The following is a 14,460-nucleotide window of genomic DNA, read 5'->3' as shown; positions in this document are numbered from 1 at the left end:
CAAGACTGGTTTTCAGCATCTGAAAAATAATTCTGCAGTTTTTCAAAGCAACTTTACTCAGATATATGCAGTTTATTTAAATGTAAAACAGATTGACCTTTTTCTACTTGTAACTTCATTAGATGTCCTAAGTTCACATAAAAAATCCAGGCATTCTATGTTACTCATTAACAAGTTGCAACACAAACATTTATCAGATATACCAAGGCTGAATTTATGAGATAAGTATTTTTTAAAGAGATGACCATAATCTGAAGTTAAGCTAGAAGTTCATTATCACATATCCACCATAAAAATTGGTTTGAACTTCACAGTTATGTCCTTCAACAAGTAGAAAATTTCCAGGTCATCTTTCACCCTTATGATTTGCAGTGGTAACATTATTTGTGAACAATGCACTTTCCTTTTTAGCACTGTATGTGTTGCTTATGTGAGGTGGGTAGTAGGGGATACAGAATGGAAATCTGTAACACTGCCATCCAAATATGTATGGAAGAAAATGACTGGACTTAAAACTTAGACCAGATGTGTACTAACTGCCTCAAGCTTTGACCAGCACCTATCAAAAGCAAACAAGTTATATATTGATCCATGATAAGGTTGTAATGACTGACTCCTATGGATTTCATCAGTGTTACTCTATAGGTTCATAGGTTCATAGGTAGGTACTAAGCTATCTGCCCGAAGGCATTTATAAGCCTAGCCAGAATGTGTTGGCTTTCGCTGCCCCCTTAGATTAGTTCCCCATGCCTCTGTCCAGCAGAGCCACTGAAGTGATCCCCGGGGTAAAGTTTCTGTTTCCCATCCACTCGTCAAGGTTTCTCTTGAAGAGTGTTAGCGAGGAGCTCTGCCTAATGTAGAATTGGATCTTGTTCCAAAGCATGGGAAGTCTCTGGGACAGAAATCTATCCTTCCAGCACATCCTATCTATTGTTGTGGTGAGGTTTAGATCTCTAGAGCATGTGGCTCAAGGGGATATAGTTTTGTATAGGTAGAGCATGTCCATCAATTCAGAGTTGGACATGGCCTTGTATGTCAGGCAGAGATCACCTCTGAGTAGGCGGTATGCAACCGAGTACAGCTGGAGTTTCTTCATTTGAGCTGCATTGGGAATCTGTTTGAGGCCAGTGATTCTCTTGGTGAGGTACCTTTGTGGTCTTTCCACCTGTAGCAGGTGTGTTGTAAGGTACATCCCAAATGGGGCGTTGTACTCTATGATGGGTCTGATGAGTGATGAGTAGAGGGGCACAATGATCTCTTTTGATCTGGATGTGAACCCTTTTGTGATTAAGTGGGCCACATAGAAGGATTTTCTAACCACTTTGGCAATGTGATTATCAAAAGAGAGATTATAGGTTCATAGGTAGGTACTAGGCTATTGGCCCTGAGGCCTATACAAGCCCAGCCAAAAAGGTACCCTGGCTTTTGCCACCCAAGAAAATTATTTTCCTCTCCCACTGTCGAGCAGAATCATAGAAGTGGTCCCTGGGGTGAATTTTTGCTATTTCCCATCCAATCATCAAGAGTCTTCTTAAAGAGTGCTAATGAGGAGCTTTGTTTGATATAGATAGGTAGTTTATTCCAGAGTATGTGAAGTCTCTGGGACAGGAATCTATCCCTCTGGCATGTTCTGTTTGTTGTGGTGACAAGGATTAGGCCCCTAGAGCATGTAGCTCAGAGGGATTGGGATTTCTTTAAGTGGAGCATTACCAACAGCTCTGGGTTTGACATAGTTTTGTATGCTAGGCAGAGGTCACCTCTGAGTAGGCGATATGCAATGGAGTAAATCTGGAGTTTTTTGAGATGGTCTGCATAGGGCATCTGATTGAGGCCAGTAATCCTCTTTGTGAGGTATTTCTGTGGCCTTTCCAGTTGTTGTAGATGTCTTGTGAGGTACATACCAAAAGGGGTGTTGTACTCTATAATGGGTCTAATGAGTGAGGAGTAGAAGGGAACAATGACCTCTTTTTTTCTGGATGAGAAACCTTTTGTGATGAGGTGTGCCATGTAGAAGAATTTCCTGACTACTGTGGTGATGTGATTATCAAAGGAGAGACTACTGTCCACCTGTGTCCCAAGGTCTCTTATCACACTTTCAGTGTTAAGTATACTACCGCTTATGTTGTAGTTCATGGGTACTCAGATTTTACCAAAGGGGATGACAATGCACTTTTTGGCATTGAGCTTGAGGCCGTGGCTTTGACACCAGGCATCTGTCTCAGTGAGGCCCTTTTGCAGGATGTCCACATCGTTAGGAGTTTCACTTATGGCTCCTAGTTTGCAGTCAACTGCGAACTTCGTTAGCCAAAGAACTTCTGTGTTAGCCTGTACTTCAGAGAAGTAGATACCAAACAGGAGAGGACCCAGGACTTAACAATGTGGTACTCCACTTGTCACTGGTCTGAAGTTGGATTTGGAGTCTGCTACTTCAGTGTGGGTTCTGTCAGTGAGCCATTTGGCAACCCATCTTGTGACATAGGGATCTATACCTAGTTTAGTGAGTTTATCTATAATTCCAGAGTGGGGGATGGTGTCGAAAGCCTTGGCAAGATCTAGATAGGCTGTGTGAACCACCTTACCCTTGTCTACGGCTTTGTTGACTGTTTCAAAGAAGTATATCAGGTTTAGGAGACATGATCTGCCTTTTACAAATCCAAACTGGGTGGGGTCCAGAGTTTGGAGATTACCAATGTCTTTGTTTATAAGTTCCATGATGCTATGTTCCATGACTTTGCAGACCAGGCTCATCAGGCTAATGGGGCGGTAGTTCCCGGGGTCCATGGTGGCTCCCCCCTTGTGGAGTGGGATAACCATTGCTGTGCACCATTCAGCAGGCACAAAGCCTGAGGTGAGGCTATGATTGAACATGGTACTTAGGTGGTGTGCCAGTTCGTTCTGTAGTTCATGTAGAACACAGCCTGGGATGTTGAGTGGTCCCATGGATGCTGTGTTCTTGGCTTTGGAGAGTGTGTTTTTTACCTGTGCAGCCGTGGTTACAGGAACATTGCATTCTTCCGGTATGGAGATTGGCTTGTTAGGGGGTGAGAGGGAGGTAATGTTAGCACTGAACCTATCTGTCAGGATGTTGGCAATATCAGTTGGGTCTGTATATTTAGTGCCATTGTGCTGTAACTCAGAGCAGATCTGAGTGTTGCCATTGAGATTCTTGACATAGCTATAGAATGCTTTGTGGTTTTCTTTAGAATCAGTGGTGATTTTGTTTTCGTAACAAGCTTTGGAAGGGATTGCAGCTTCATACTGAGGCTGACCAGGGGGCTCCTCCACTCATGGGATTTTACTCTCTTTTGCAACAGTTTCTTCCTTCTGTTGTACAGTTTGTTTATGGCAGGGGACCACTGGATTGGCTTCCTTTTTTTGGAGGATAGCGTCTTGGTTCTGTTTGGGATAGCACGATCCATGCACTTGTGTAAGTGCTTATAAAGTGCAATTGTATAGGATTCAGTAGTCATAACTGTATTGTCCATCTGCATGGGTGTCTTGAAGTTCACCACTTCTGTCTTAAGAAGCATGAAGTTGGCTTTGAAGAAATGTTTTACCATGGTTTCCTTAATGGGGGGTGGGGGCAGGATGTGGATATCTAGGATGATTAGCTTATGGTTGGATCGGACCAATGAGGTGTTGACTTCAGGTGTGGAACACCGGTCACTCATGTTGGTAATGACTAGATCTAGGATATTGTTGCCCCTGGTGGGGGTGTGGATAAGTTGATCCAGGGCATTGGAGTTTATGAATTCCAGAAAGCGTTGAGTGAAGGAGTTGGTACATGAGTAGTTTTCCCAGTTAATGGTGGGGTAGTTGAAATCGCCCATTATTAGGGTGTTTGGTTGAACCCTAATATTTTCCAGTACATCAAGAAAAGAGGAGTGGGAATCCTGGGGCATGGTGAGGGATCTGTAGCAAGCTACAATTTGGATTGCAGTTTTGCCCAGAGTTAGTTGCACTTGATAACCTTGGCTGCATTATGCTGAGCAACTAGCCTGGAGGTGTGGATATCCTTAATGAATATGGACACACCTCCACCTTTGGTGTTCCGGTCCAGGTTACATGGCCAAAAATTGTGGTCTGAGTTATATCCTGGTAGTGCAGCGGTGCTCTCTGGAGCCTTGAACCAGGTCTCAGTCACTGCATAGATATCGATGTTCTCCATTTTAAGGAGTGCCTCGATTGAGTGCATTTTGAGATTTAGACTTCTAGCATTGAGTAGCAACACCCTCAGTTTTTGCTTGCCTGTTCCTGTTACGGTGGTGAATTTATCATTTTAAATTTGCCTAAAAAAGGCATTATAGGGGCGGGAAGAACCTTAGCCAGTATCCAGAATCCCAGGGGTGACAGGTGCAGGCCATCTCTGGCAAAGCATTGTGGTCTGTCGACCATGTCATCCCAGGCAGACAGATACTGGATCCCTTTAGAATGACACCAAAAGCTTAGCCAATTGTTGAAGTCAGTCATTTTGTCCTTGTACTGCAGCATTATTCTGGGTGATGGCAGATTGCTACTCAGGGCTAGGGTCATACCTGCCTGGGATACAAGATCAGAGAGCTCTTACATGTCTCTTTTTATGTAGTCCAGGGAGGTATGTCTCAGGTCGTTCACACCAACATGGACAATGACAGAGTCATATTTGTACTTGTTGTGGAGTGCCCTGAGTGTGTGGGTTATGTGGTGGATCCTCGCACCCAACAGGCAGCTGGCAGTAACCTTCTCCTTGTTTGGCCTGGTGAGTGGGACATCAGTGTGCCTGACTATAGAGTCACCTATGACTAGTGTGTTGGGTACGTTGTTTTGCCTTATTGGCTGTGGTTGAGTGGCACACTGAGTCTACGGGCTATGTGTCATTTGGGTTGTGTTGGGGGTTGAAGGCTGCTTGCATTTCTGCTTTGGAGGTGTCTGTTACTTGAGCAGATTATTATTGAGAGCCTCTGCAAATGTTTTTGTGTTTCTATGTGTGGATTTTGGTGGTGTAGATTTAGTGAGACTATGTGATGAGTGTGGTGTGGTGCAAGTGTTTACCTTCTCCTCTTGACTGTCAAGTTCAGTCTTGGTTGGAGAGAGCTTTACCTCCAGTTTGGCTAGATAAGTGCATTTCTCACAGATTACTATCTACTTGGATCCCCAGATCCCTTATTACGTCTTCCATATTTAGGGGACTACCACCTATGTGGTAGTTTGTGGGTACTTTGTTTTTTCCAAAGAGGATGACTATGCACTTTTTGGCATTTAGCTTGAGGCCATGGTTTTGACACCAGGTATCTGTCTCAGTGAGACCCTTTTGGAGGATGTCTGTGTCAGCCGGAGAGTCAGTTATATCCCCTAGTTTGCAGCTGTCTGAGAAATTGGTCAGCCATAGTCCTCCTGTGCTTGCCTGTACCTCTGAGAAGTATATGCTGAACAGGAGAGGTCCTAGGACTGAGCCCTGGGGCTCAGTGCATTGTAATGCCACTTCGCTAACAGTGAATTGAGACATAAGCAAACTGTTTTTATACACATACATACTCACTGTATTTCACAGGAATAGTATACATTTCCCTTGACAGGACTTCTCTGTATTCACAGCATGCTGCGTCATATCTAACTGTTAAGCTGTTAACAATGCCTCAGTTACTGATCACTCTTTTAATAAGCCAATTATCATTATGTTATGATAGCTGAACAGTCTCTGCTTCATGAGTAGAGAAAAACAGTCACATCAGTAGTGCGGGGATTCCCTTTGCTAGACAACTATGACAGAAGCTATAATCTTTGTTAAATTAAAGAATGATAACTTTTTACCTTTAAATGATTGAATTTCATGTACAAAGCAATATTGCAAATAAAATAAAATGATTCATAGAGTCTTTTAACTCCTAAACTTGCATTTGAAGTTGTTAATTTTAGTTACATATAGTTGATTACTGAAGTTACTTTATGTAAAAAAAGTCCAACATGTCTATAATACAAGAATTGTGCTGTAGCTTTCCTTGCCATTTAAGATTCTGGAAGTCTAAATAGTCACAGACAAACAAAAATAAAAACACAGCTTTAGTTCTTGTGAAGTATGCTCCTCAGTGGTTATAAAGATTTTCCTAAGTCTAAATAGTACTTATAGACAACAAGAAGACAGAAAAAGACAACAGTGGCTCTATCTCACAGTATGCTTTCACATATTTTGCAAAACTTGACAAATAATTTGCATATGCTTCCTCTTTGTGGATAGATGACCTGAAAAAGGAATATCACGGACTATGACCCGCAGTTTCCTATACTAGGCCATTGGGACCACCAACTGCTGTTGTACTTCCCTGTCTCAATATACAGAAATCATCTGCACTTCAGTCTGGTGCCTCTTTATAGGTTCATAGGTTCATAGGTAGATACTGGGCTATCTGCCCGAAGGCATATATTAGCCCAGCCACATTGTGCGGTATTCACCACCCCTTTGGTTAGTTCCCTAGGCCCTTGATCTAGCAGCTAGTACCCTTGGCCCCTATCTAGTAGAGCTGTTGGTATAATCCCTGGTATGAACTTTCTGTTACCCATCCACTTGTCAAGGTTCCTTTTGAAGAGTGATAGTGAGGGGCTCTGTCTTATGTAGATCGGGACATTGTTCCATAGCAAGGGAAGTCTTTGCGAAGGGAATCTATCCCTCCAGAATGTTCTATTCATTGTTGTGCTGAGGTTTATATCCCTAGAGCATGTAGCTCAAGTGGATTTGGTTTTGCTAAGGTGGAGCATGTTCAACAGTTCTGGGTTGGACATGGCTCTGTATGTTAGACAGATTGCCTCTGAGAAGGCGGTATGCAACAGAGAAAAGCCTTAGTTTTTTCAATCATGCTGCATAGGGCAACTGTTTGAGGCCAGTAATCCTCTTAGTGAGGTGCCTCTGTGGTCTATCCAGCTGCTAGAGATGCCTAGCCAGGTACATTCCAAATGGTGCATTTGTACTCAATAATGGGTCTAATGAGGGACTTGCTTTGGCCACATATCTGTTCTGTAATCATCCCACATGCAGACTAAATCTGTTTCCTCCTCTATTTGTCTTGGGGTACTTGAGCGCTGAGTACTTTCTTGTTCATGCTCCCCTTTTAATTGTCTTCCATTTATGGGTGAGTTTCAGATGGAAACATTTAGCATGATTTGGGGGAAAGACCCCCCCCACAGAAGCACAAGTCAATAATGCAAAGGCTGGAGATAATGCATTGGCCGGAGGTCAGGCTCGAACCTTGTGCATGGGAGGCAAATACCTTAACTGCTTTGCTATCTGGTCTCTTAGCTTTCTATCCCAAGTTCTGTAAGGTGTGGTCTGAGACATTTTCATTGCTGTGGGTGTTAAAAGTATCTGCCAGTAACCTTTCATCAGGTCAATTGTCTGATATTTATCTGCAGGAAACTGTCCCAGAGTTCTATGAATTCTAGACATGGGGTACACTTGTGATTATGTGTGACTTTTAACTTTCTGTTATCTACACAGAACTTTTTACCACCAGCAGTCCCAGTGCTACAACGATACCATTACATTTTTTAACTGAAGACAACATGTCAGTTAACTCCTCTGTCCATCAGTAACATCTTAAAGAATACAGTTCTAAATCCAGTTTAGTTCTCAGTTACTGAGACTTGATGAGGCTGTTTTTTAAACATATGTACTCAGATTATTTCTCAGGAGACACTACTAATACCTCTCCACTGCTATTACCTATTCCCAATATTTTGCTACCATTCAGAATGCTAATTTGATTCCAAGACCACAGTAACCGATCATGTTTTTACTGAGCACGTAACAACAGTCACAACAAAAGTTACTTCTGCCTCTCGGATTCCTTAATTCTTCTTTTTCTCTTTCTGAGATAAAAAAGGCTATGAGGCCTCCAGTATAGTAATTTTATTTATTTGTATTTATTTTATTTACTTTTGTCAATTGGGATAATCTGATCGGGCTAAGAGCTCCTTTTCAGCAGAGTTTTTTGGTGAAAATCTTATAAAACTAGGTATAGACAAACAAGAGAACATGAATACAGCAAGTATTAACAGTGGCGATAACAGTATGAAACAAGTGTGTGTTACATTCATAGGTTCATAGGTTCATAGCTTCATACTAGTCTATCTGCCCAAGGGCATTTATAAGCCTAGCCCAGAGTTTTGTGGCTTTCACCACCCCTTTAGTTTGAAGGATACTATGCCCATTATTTTGCTGTGCCTCTGTCAAGCAGTGACACTGAGGTAATCCCTGGGGTATATCTGCGATCTCCCATCCATTGGTCAAGATTTCTCTTGAACAAGGCCAGCGAGGTGCTCTGCCTCACATGTACCGGGATTTTTTTCCACAGCATAGGGAGTCTCTGGGTGATGAATCCGTCCCTCCATCATGTCCTATTAATAACTGTGTCAAGGTTTAAGTCTCCCACCCTTGTAGTTCTGAGGGATCTAGATTTTTTGAGGTGGAGCATGTTCATCAATTCCGGGTTGGACATGGCCTTGTATGTCAGGCACAGGTCACCTCTGAGCAGACGGTAAGCGACTGAATAGAGCTGGAGTTCCTTCAGTCGGGCAGCATAAGACATATTTTTGAGACCCTTTATCCTTTTGGTGAGGAACTTTTGGGGCCTTTCCAGTTGCTGCAGGTGTCGGGTCAGATACATTCCGAATGGGGCATTGTACTCAATCATTGGTCTGATGAGTGATGAGTACAGGGGGATGATGACCTCCCTTGATCTAGATGTGAATCCCTTCATGATCAGGTGGGCAATGTAGAAGGTCTTCCTAACTACTTTGGTGACGTGAGTGTCAAATGAAAGGTTACTGTCAACCTGGGTCCCCAGATCCCTGATAACCTCTTCTGTGCTTAGTGGATTGCCACCTATATGGTAGCTAGGGGTAACCTTGTTTTTCCCGAAGGGTATAACTATGCATTTTTTGGTGTTTAACTTTAGGCCATGGCTCTGGCACCAGTTATCCGTTTCTATGAGACCCTTCTGAAGGATATCTGTGTCCGATGTGTTCTCGACTATGGCGCCCAGTTTGCAGTCATCTGCAAACTTTGTCAGCCACAACCCTCCTGTGTTTGCTTGTACTTCTGAAAAGTAGATGCCAAACAAGAGTGGGCCCAGGACTGAGCCCTGTGGGACACCACTTGTGACAGGCTTTGAGTCTGACATGGCGCCAGCAACTCTGACCCTGTGGGTTCTGTCACTTAGCCAGTTTGCAACCCATCTTGTGACGTATGGGTTTACATTTAAGCTGATGAGTTTTTCAATGACACCTGAGTGGGGTATTGTGTCGAAAGCCTTTGCCAGGTCGAGGTAGGCTGTGTGGACTGCCTTTCCCTCATCAATGGCCTTGGTGACTGTTTCGAAAAAGTCAACCAAGTTTAAAAGGCATGATCTGCCTTTGACAAAGCCAAACTGGGTTGGATCCAAAGTCTGCAAGTCCCCTATGTCTTTATTTATGAGTTCCATTATGATCCTCTCCATAGCTTTGCAGATCAGGCTTGTCAAGCTGATGGGGCGGTAATTTCCAGGGTCGGTGGAGGCACCGCCTTTGTGAAGTGAGACCACAGTTGCTGTACGCCACTCCTTGGGTACGTATCCTGAGGTGAGGCTAAGATTAAACAGCTGCCCTAATTGCGGGTTAGGGCACTGCTCTGCACTAAAGGATGAAAAATAATTAATTTGAGATGCAATGAAGAAGCAGAGGATAAATGAAAGTAAAATAATTTTGTAGGGGAATGGCTAGGAAATGGAACTTAAAGAGAGTTCTAAGTATAATAACAGAAATAAAAATGAAAGGAAACTTTGTGGAATGGAGATTACGGATACGGGTATAAGAAAAGCAATAAGAATGCGGTTGACTTCAGATTATACAGGAGCATATCTGTGTAAAATATAGGTATGTTTTTCATTTTTGTATAAAAAAATAATAAATTGACTTGATTCTCCCTTTAGCTCTAGAAGAATTGAGTTCCATAGTTTGGCTGCATGAAATGAGTAAAAGCAGACACCAAAGTAATTTTTTTCTTTTTGAGAATATTTGATTTGGTGTAGGGATTGAAGCTGTCTTGATAGGGTGTATCTGCTGTTCAGATATGAGGCTGGCATTTATTTGGGTTTTATAAAATGTTACAGGGTGTTTTGTGTTGATGAAAAGTCAGAACATGCTGAAGTTCTATTGATGGCACTTGGAGTGAGAGGCACTAGAGTGCTTTATTAGAAAGGTGTGTAGAAAAACTTGGCAGTATTACTGTAGTACTTATTGAGTATTTTGAGTGTTATTTAGTCTGCTGAGGCATTAAAAGTAAAGTGAGGAGTAGAGTTTTGACAGACTGATACTGAGTATGAGGGCATAGAGATGTCTTGGTTTTGTAGAAAGTGCTTAGTTTTTGATTAATTTTATAAAAAGATAATCAAATTTTAGTTTATGATCTGTGATCATTTCATGAAGTTGTATTTGTTAGACGTATTCAAGAGTTGTTTAGCTCTTTGAAGCACTAGAGATTTCAGGAATACTTTTGAAGTTGGCATTTGGGTAAAGAGCATAGTTTAGTTTTATTGGTGTTTAGAGTCGATTGGAAGGTTATGACTATTCCTCTAACTTAGTGGCTATAAGCTAAGTTAGTTCTTGGCATATGACACCTGAGTAGCTGAGGCAGTTAATGTACAGTCATCAGCATATTGCTGTTGTGTGCATATTATTGCACAATGTATTTAAATTTTGAGGTCAAGAATGGATATTTGGGGAACAACTAAAAATGTACGGTAAGTAGGCTTACAATTTTCAGGTTTACTGCACTCAGAGATTGGCATTTGGTAGAATTTAGACTTGATGGGCTGAGTTCTAGGTCAGAGAGTCTTTTTACATAGAACATCATGTGAGATGGTGTTAAAAACTTTGTAGAGGTTCTTTAAGATTAACACAGTGAGGAGAGTTTGATTTTAGTCGAAATATATTGTGTAAATAAATTATAGGAGTGCTGAGGTGATACTAGGCCCTGGTCAGAAAACACAGTGAGATGTTGCAGAAGATTTATCATCAGATTTACAAGTCTGTCAATAATGCCTGCTTGGAGAGTTGTGTCAAAGGCCTTGGCTAAGTCCAAATATGCTGTCTGTACTCCATAACAAATATCCATTCCTTCAATGACTTTTTCAAATGTATTAATGGGGATAAAGAGGCATGACCTGAATTATACAAAGCCAAATTAAGGAGGGTTCAGGGTTAAGAGATATTAAATGCACAGATTGATCCTGTCCAGGGATAATACATTCCATAGCTTTAAATATGAGTGTAGTAAGACTAAAAGATCTGTAGTTACCAGGGTCTGTGGTTGGGCCACCCTTGTATAATAGTATTAAAATGGTTATTTTTCAGGCTTCAGGAATCTAATCAGTAGTGAGGCCTAGATTAAAGAGAGTTTAAGTAGGTATTCAGATAGGCTATATGTTGGTATTAATAATCAGGCAGTCTGGTATGCCTAAAGGGACCCCCCCCAATAAGATGTTCTTATTTTTTTAAGGGTGCTAAGAGGACTATTTCCATAGTAATTAAATGAGGTGGCTAGGACTGTGGAATCTGAGAAATAGCTATAACTGTGGGTTGAATAAAATTTGCACTAAATTTGTCAGCTAGGATATTAACTACTTCTTATTGTGGATTACCTCCGGACATTATTTGGTGTACCAAAAGACCAGAGACCTCCCAAGAGCAAACAACATACACATACTGGTACATGAACAGAATCCACTACCACACATGACTACACATATATCAGTGTCTCAACAATTAAGCCCCTAAAGCAAAACATCTCAAAACCAAATGTTCTGGTTATAGGTGACTCAAAAGTGAGTCACACAGATATCCCCCTCATCAGGTCGAACAAGGACTAGGTCATGGTCAGCTGCCTGTCAGGTGCCATGATACATCAAATCACGCACTCACGAAAGTCGCTCAGCAAAAATAACTGTTATGCCTCTGTCATAGTACATGTTATTGTGAATGACTTGAGATGCACCTCTCTGGACCATATGAAGGGAGACATGACCAAACTCTCAGATTATGTGTTCCAGGCAGGTATGTCCCTAGCCCTAAGCAGCATTCTACCTTCACCCAGGATGATACCACAATGCAGACAAAAAAATATTGATTTCAATAATTGGCTTAGCTTCTTTTGTCAGTCCAGGAAATTCTAGTATCTGTCTGCCTGGGAAGACATGGTTGATAGTCCACACTGCTTTGCCAGAGATGGCCCTTGCCTGTCTACTCAAGGCATTTGGATTCTGGCAAAGATGCTTGCCTCCCCATAGTGCCTTTTTAGGCAATGTCCAAACAATAAAACTTCTGATATAAAGAAATCCACTAAAGATAAACTCAGCATCATGCTGCTTAATGCTAGGAGTTTAAACGGTAAGCTGGACTTCCTGGAAGAACTCCTCACCTTGGAAGATGCTGACATTTTTGCAGTCACAGACACTTAGTTCAAGGCCGCTGAGAGTACCCCGGCTGTACAAGGCTACAATGCCTTTCACACATTCAGACCCCAAAATGAACATGGAAAAAAAACAAAGGTGAAGGTGTATCTATCTTCATTAAATCCAAATAGACCTAGTGACTGGCAAAACAGTGTAACTGTCTTGAGGCACTCCAGGTCCAATTAACAATAAGAAAACTACCCTTCCACATCATCACTAGCTACTGGTCCCCACCATGAACCAGGTGAAGCACACTGCCTACCTGGCCTTGCCAGAGGCGCTCAGCATACAACCAAACACCTTGGTCATGGGAGATTTCATCTATCCTTTCATAGATTGGGTGACTTACATGAATACAAACATGATTGCATTGAGGTTCCTGGACTTTGTCAATTAAAATACCCTAGAACAGTTGGCCCGCACCCACAAGGAGGTCAAATGTCCTGGACCTAGTGTTCACTAACATGAGGAGGGGGGGGGTCACTGCACTATCACCTGTGTGTTGCCCTCCCCAGTATGGTCAGACCATAAATCTGTCTCGTTTGAAGTAAAGATCAAACCTGACTCCCCCACAGGAGTAAAAACTAAAGAAATTCCTCCAAAACAAACTATTACCTAATATGTGATGGTATAAAAAAGTTTCAAAACCCCTGCCAACATAGACAACAATGTCTCCTATGCAGAGGAATACACAATTGCCCTATATAGCGACTTAAACAAATGCAATGACTCAGCTATACATAATAGAAACAAAACCAGGTCTCCTGAAAAACAAGCCACCCTGGTGAACTGTAAGTATAAATAAGTTATACAACAAAAGAAAGAAAGAAACTAATATCTAAGAACAAGAGGGAACTAACTCAACAGAGGAAGAATATGCTTCCCAGCTTGAACAAGCAAATTAGATATCTTCTTAAGTCCTCTAAAACTAGCTATGAGTCTAAATTATCATCCCTAGCTAAAGATAATGATGGGGCATTCTCTAGCTACATCTGAAACATAAGAGGGAATACCCATTTATCTGCTGAACTTATAGTGGATGGTACCATTCAAACTGGACCTGAGGAAATTGCTAACCTGCTAGCCAATGGATATGGCAATAACTTTACCCCCTTCTCCCCACCTGACATACTCCAAAGCAGCCCTGACACCAGGCCTCTACTGGGAATCTCCAAAGAAAAGGTCATACAAGCATTCTTCAAGGCCAAAAACACAGCCTGTTTGGGACCAGATATCCTAGGCTGCTTACTAAACAATCTAGAACAAGACCTAACAGAACCACTCAGCACTCTTTTTAACCATAGCCTGAGCATGGGCTTTGTCCTAGCAGAATGGAGAACAGCACCAGTAATCCCCTTACACATAGAGAGTCCATCAACTGACCAAGGGAACTATCGACCTATAAGTCTAACCAGCCTTATCTGCAAGGTCATGGAAAAATCATCATGAACCTTATCCACAAGGACATACGTGACCTTCAAACTATTGATCCAACCCAGTTTGGCTTTGTCAAGGGTGGAGCTTGCTTATTAAACCTGGAGGACTTATTTGAGAATGTCACCAAAGCTCCAAATTAGGGCAACATAGTACATACCTCCTATCTTTTTTAGCCAAGGCTTTTGACATGGTTCCCAATTCAGGTATCATATAGAAACTCTCCCAACTGGGGATTAACCCATACATTACTAGATGGGTATGCAACTGTCTCACTGACAGAATGCACACTGTCAGATTTGGGTAAGTCATCTCCAACAGTAGACCAGTTACCACTGGTGTACCACAAGGACCTGTGCTGGGCCCTCTACTGTTTGGAATCTATTTCTCTGAAGTCCAGGCAAAGGTAGATGGCTTGTGGCTTACCAAGTTTGCAGATGACTGTAAACTGTGTGCAATCATAGCATCCCCCAATGATGTTAACATATTACAGTAAGGGCTGATGCCGACAAATGATTGGTGTCAAACTCATGGACTAAAACTTAATGCAAAAAGAATGCCTCATTAT

General features: G+C 42.0%; 1 protein-coding gene across 1 annotated transcript in view; it reads left to right on the top strand.

Annotated features, from left to right (window-relative positions):
• The window catches only part of LOC122813667 (zinc-binding protein A33-like), a 394,493-nt gene that overhangs the window by 165,859 nt on the left and 214,174 nt on the right, over positions 1-14,460 (top strand). The gene's annotated exons all lie outside the window — the stretch shown is intronic.

Source organism: Protopterus annectens, chromosome 10.part0, assembly GCF_019279795.1.
Source record: "Protopterus annectens isolate FY-2018-M chromosome 10.part0, PAN1.0, whole genome shotgun sequence".
NCBI lineage: Eukaryota > Metazoa > Chordata > Ceratodontiformes > Protopteridae > Protopterus > Protopterus annectens.
This window is presented reverse-complemented; position numbering and strand designations above follow the sequence as displayed.